The sequence below is a fragment of the Diabrotica virgifera genome, chromosome 10, assembly GCF_917563875.1.
Source record: "Diabrotica virgifera virgifera chromosome 10, PGI_DIABVI_V3a".
Classification (NCBI taxonomy): Eukaryota; Metazoa; Arthropoda; class Insecta; order Coleoptera; family Chrysomelidae; genus Diabrotica; species Diabrotica virgifera.
The window spans coordinates 128,872,289-128,878,288 of record NC_065452.1 but is presented as its reverse complement, the minus strand read 5'-3'; the positions used below and the strand labels follow the sequence as shown (position 1 = coordinate 128,878,288).

The 6,000-nt window shown below is 38.3% G+C and overlaps 1 protein-coding gene across 1 annotated transcript in view; it reads right to left on the bottom strand.

The window, feature by feature from the left end:
* Positions 1–1,562: 1,562 nt before the first annotated feature.
* LOC126893445 (dual specificity tyrosine-phosphorylation-regulated kinase 2) overlaps positions 1,563–6,000 on the bottom strand; it is a 168,756-nt gene continuing 164,318 nt past the window's right edge. The window contains exon 3 of the mRNA XM_050663646.1: positions 1,563–2,011. The gene's annotated coding sequence lies outside the window, so the exon portion shown is untranslated. The remainder of the gene's footprint in view (positions 2,012–6,000) is intronic.

Sequence of the window (6,000 nt, the reverse complement as noted above, 5' to 3'; positions counted from 1 at the left end):
TACCATGGCCTCTTACCAGCTGTCTTTGCTAATAGCAAAAAATAGCGCTCCACGCACAGCAGGCGAGAACCTCATTTTGCCTGGGGCAGAAATAATTTCATCACTTATTCTGTACAATTAGACGAAAGTACAGATATTGCTGAAAAAGTTAATTTGTTATGCTTAGTAAGGTTTAGTTTCAATGGAGCAGTTGAAGAAGAAATGTTATTTTGTCACACACTAAACAGCACTGCAACTTGCCAAGACATTTTCTATTCCTTGGACAGTTTTTTTCTCGAAAATGGAATTAATTAGTCCAAATGTATCGGGCTTACAACTGATGGAGGTGAGGGATGGGTCGCGAATTTGAAAAAACATCAGAAGGTGGGTCGCCAGATATAAAAGGTTGTGAACCACTGTTCTAGGACAAACCTCAGTGAAAATATTGGCTAAAGAGCGAAGCCATGTTTTCCGTGAAAATGATCGATACGCTTTTACAAAAATGGCCATCGGCAAAATAATTTTTTTAAAAATAAAATGAATGCAATTTTGTACTCTCTATAGACTGAAGTTTAAAAGGTAGAAAAATAAAAAATATTAAAAATAGTCAAGCAACCAACTTAATTTATATTGGACTACTTGGCATGAATTGACCCAAGTACAAGATATGAGTTCCTACAGCTTATAATGAAAGGAAAGACGGTAGGACAAAGAAGTGTGGTGCATAGAAGAATTTCTTGGCTGCTAAAACTATATATGAATCCGGTGTCTATAATATACACAGGATTAGCTGATAAAAGGCTTCAATGCAAAAATTGATAGGGAATCCTAAAACCATATAGGTGACCCAGAGGCGGCTCTAGCCCATGTAGCGTCCGTGTGCAGTCCATGCCCTGGCGCCCTTTGGTAGACGCGCAATCAAAATGGAATAGTCGAATAGGTACCTACTTAGTACTATTTAGTATATAGGGTATTAGGTACGCTTATAATGTAAACAAAAATCCAGATGCAAATAGTGCAATATTAAATGATGTCGGCAGCCACTAGGTATTCACGGCGTCAGAACAACCAACCCAAATCTGTTAAAAATATTTAATTCAAAATAAACTTTTTTATCTATGAGGCAAGGATGAAAATTGGTTGAGGAAATTTGACAGGTTTGAGTACCTACACGAGTAAATAGTACTTTTGGGAAGGAATTGGTTAGATGACTAAAAAAAAAACAACTTTGTGATTATTAAAAAAAATAATAGGTACAAAAAATGCACGCGGGTTTAAGTCTAAAATGTTTTTGTAAACCTATATTCTTCTCCTTAATATTTGACCCATTATCGTAACCTCGACCACGCATATCTTGTATATGTCAATTTCGTTTTGAGATTAAATATTCTAACAAAAATTGTGTTAAGCCCTGACCAGTAGAATATGTAATAGAAAAAAAAACTTGAAAACCTCATACCTATATAGAATTTTCACTTTTTATATATACTTGCTGTGCCAAAATTGAAACAACATATAAACTAATAAATAATTTATTAACAAAATAATTTAATTAAACTCGATAACACACAATTAGTTCATTAACAGAAAATAAACACCAAAACAAATTAAACCATAATCTCAAACAATTTTCAAGAAGAATTATTGCATTAAACTAACTCAGTTGAGAAAAACGAATGAAAATCTCTTAATTAACACGTTTATCTTCAACTAAATATCTAAATGAAAAGTCTTATTTTATCACACAAAGCACGTAAACAATAAATGAAAAACTTCTTATGGAAATTGTTTGGAATCATAAGCATTAAGTCTTTAAGCTCCTCCCAATTTTGTGACGTCAGACTTAGGCTGTCTGAAATGAAAATGTGTTTTTAAGACGTATTTTAACGTCATTAATCTTGCGTATTTAAAATCACCTACAAAAGACGTTTATAATTACGTAATCTTCAAACACGTGTAAATATTCAACCAAAAACTGACGTTTCCTCAACGTTCCTGACGTCACTTGGTTGCCTGGGATCTGGAGTGCAATCTAAAATAATTGAAAAATATTTTGATTGTTTTAATTAAAAAATAATAAGACTAAGTTTTCACTCTAATGGCATATAAAACAACATAATGCTATTCTACATCCCACCAGAATGAAAACAATGGGAACCTTCTCTGGTTACACCTCCGAGGCTTCTACAATATGCAAGCCATACGGATGCTGAGACTCAGGAAGATGAGAGAATTCTACAATTTACAATTCACGTCCCATCTGCTCAGCGCGGTAAAGTTCCAACGAGAATGGTTCCCTTCGTACTCCAATCAGAGTAAATGTAAATAAAAAATGAATAACCACTTTCAATTTCGTTGCAAAACGAAAATACAGCCGAACCATATTCTAGTCCAATCAGAGAGTGCAGCAAGCACCTCTACCGGTTTCGAAACTTATTAGTCTCTCATCAGGAGGCACATATGCTGCTCTCCCTTATCCATTAATATTTGGGAACCAAATATTAATATACAAATATGTCATAATATAAAAAAACCAAAGGTAAACTAAATCTGGAAAAAATTAATAACACATATGCTGCTCTCATATATGCCATAATGGCACATATGCTGCTCTCCCTTAACCATTAATATTTTTGAACCAAATATTAATATACAAATATGTCATATAAAAAAACCAAAGGTAAACTAAATCTGGAAAAAATTAATAACATAGTGCATTAAACCAAATGTCTGAGATATGAAATACAATAGTTACTCAAGTCACTACACTTAAATGTTCCCAAACCAATCCCTTCTGGCTAGGGCATCTATGCCATTTCGTTCGTTGCGATCCGGAACTGCACGCTGGGGTTTGTTTTCGTTGGATCAGGGAGAGCAGCATATGTGCCTCCTGACGAGAGACTAATAAGTTTCGAAACCGGTAGAGGTGCTTGCTGCACTCTCTGATTGGACTAGAATATGGTTCGGCTGTATTTTCGTTTTGCAACGAAATTGAAAGTGGTTATTCATTTTTTATTTACATTTACTCTGATTGGAGTACGAAGGGAACCATTCTCGTTGGAACTTTACCGCGCTGAGCAGATGGGACGTGAATTGTAAATTGTAGAATTCCCTCATCTTCCTTAGTCTCAGCATCCGTATGGCTTGCATATTTTAGAAGCCTCGGAGGTGTAACCAGAGAAGGTTCCCATTGTTTTCATTCTGGTGGGATGTAGAATAGCATTATGTTGTTTTATATGCCATTAGAGTGAAAACTTAGTCTTTTTGTAGCAGTTGCCGCTAGGGCATCTATGCCATTTCGTTCGTTGCGATTCGGGACTGCACGCTGGGGTTTGTTTTCGTTGGATCAGGGAGAGCAGCATATGTGCCTCCTGATGAGAGACTAATAAGTTTCGAAACCGGTAGAGGTGCTTGCTGCACTCTCTGATTGGACTAGAATATGGTTTCGGCTGTATTTTCGTTTTGCAACGGAATTGAAAGTGGTTATTCATTTTTGATTTACATTTACTCTGATTGGAGTACGAAGGGAACCATTCTCGTTGGAACTTTACCGCGCTGAGCAGATGGGACGTGAATTGTAAATTGTAGAATTCCCTCATCTTCCTTAGTCTCAGCATCCGTATGGCTTGCATATTTTAGAAGCCTCGGAGGTGTAACCAGAGAAGGTTCCCATTGTTTTCATTCTGGTGGGATGTAGAATAGCATTATGTTGTTTTATATGCCATTAGAGTGAAAACTTAGTCTTTTTGTAGCAGTTGCCGCTGGGGCATCTATGCCATTTCGTTCGTTGCGATTCGGGACTGCACGCTGGGGTTTGTTTTCGTTAGATCAGGGAGAGCAGCATATGTGCCTCCTGATGAGAGACTAATAAGTTTCGAAACCGGTAGAGGTGCTTGCTGCACTCTCTGATTGGACTAGAATATGGTTTCGGCTGTATTTTCGTTTTGCAACGGAATTGAAAGTGGTTATTCATTTTTGATTTACATTTACTCTGATTGGAGTACGAAGGGAACCATTCTCGTTGGAACTTTACCGCGCTGAGCAGATGGGACGTGAATTGTAAATTGTAGAATTCCCTCATCTTCCTTAGTCTCAGCATCCGTATGGCTTGCATATTGTAGAAGCCTCGGAGGTGTAACCAGAGAAGGTTCCCATTGTTTTCATTCTGGTGGGATGTAGAATAGCATTATGTTGTTTTATATGCCATTAGAGTGAAAACTTAGTTTTTTTGTAGCAGTTGCCGCTAGGCTATGCCATTTCGTTCGTTGCGATCCGGGACTGCACGCTGGGGTTTGTTTTCGTTGGATCAGGGAAAGCAGCATATGTGCCTCCTGATGAGAGACTAATAAGTTTCGAAACCGGTAGAGGTGCTTGCTGCACTCTCTGATTGGACTAGAATATGGTTCGGCTGTACTTTCGTTTTCAACGAAATTGAAAGTGGTTATTCATTTTTGATTTAGATTTACTCTGATTGGAGTACGAAGGGAACCATTCTCGTTGGAACTTTACCGCGCTGAGCAGATGGGACGTGAATTGTAAATTATAGAATTCCCTTATCTTCCTTAGTCTCAGCATCCGTATGGCTTGCATATTGTAGAAGCCTCGGAAGTGTAACCAGAGAAGGTTCCCATTGTTTTCATTCTGGTGGGATGTAGAATAGCATTATGTTGTTTTATATGCCATTAGAGTGAAAACTTAGTCTTTTTGTAGCAGTTGCCGCTGGGGCATCTATGCCATTTCGTTCGTTGCGATTCGGGACTGCACGCTGGGGTTTGTTTTCGTTAGATCAGGGAGAGCAGCATATGTGCCTCCTGATGAGAGACTAATAAGTTTCGAAACCGGTAGAGGTGCTTGCTGCACTCTCTGATTGGACTAGAATATGGTTTCGGCTGTATTTTCGTTTTGCAACGGAATTGAAAGTGGTTATTCATTTTTGATTTACATTTACTCTGATTGGAGTACGAAGGGAACCATTCTCGTTGGAACTTTACCGCGCTGAGCAGATGGGACGTGAATTGTAAATTGTAGAATTCCCTCATCTTCCTTAGTCTCAGCATCCGTATGGCTTGCATATTGTAGAAGCCTCGGAGGTGTAACCAGAGAAGGTTCCCATTGTTTTCATTCTGGTGGGATGTAGAATAGCATTATGTTGTTTTATATGCCATTAGAGTGAAAACTTAGTTTTTTTGTAGCAGTTGCCGCTAGGCTATGCCATTTCGTTCGTTGCGATCCGGGACTGCACGCTGGGGTTTGTTTTCGTTGGATCAGGGAAAGCAGCATATGTGCCTCCTGATGAGAGACTAATAAGTTTCGAAACCGGTAGAGGTGCTTGCTGCACTCTCTGATTGGACTAGAATATGGTTCGGCTGTACTTTCGTTTTCAACGAAATTGAAAGTGGTTATTCATTTTTGATTTAGATTTACTCTGATTGGAGTACGAAGGGAACCATTCTCGTTGGAACTTTACCGCGCTGAGCAGATGGGACGTGAATTGTAAATTATAGAATTCCCTTATCTTCCTTAGTCTCAGCATCCGTATGGCTTGCATATTGTAGAAGCCTCGGAAGTGTAACCAGAGAAGGTTCCCATTGTTTTCATTCTGGTGGGATGTAGAATAGCATTATGTTGTTTTATATGCCATTAGAGTGAAAATTTAGTCTTTTTGTAGCAGCTGCCGCTAGGGCATCTATGCCATTTCGTTCGTTGTGATTCGGGACTGCACGCTGGGGTTTGTTTTCGTTGGATCAGGGAGAGCAGCATATGTGCCTCCTGATGAGAGACTAATAAGTTTCGAAACCGGTAGAGGTGCTTGCTGCACTCTCTGATTGGACTAGAATATGGTTCGGCTGTATTTTCGTTTTGCAACGAAATTGAAAGTGGTTATTCATTTTTAAAAAATAATAGTTCTTTTTATTCTTTCCCCCATTAAATTTATTATTTCATTCTGAATATTATGGCCAAGATAATGAGTTAGGCGTGAATCAGATTTTTGAATAAGGACAATATGTTCTGCAAGCACAT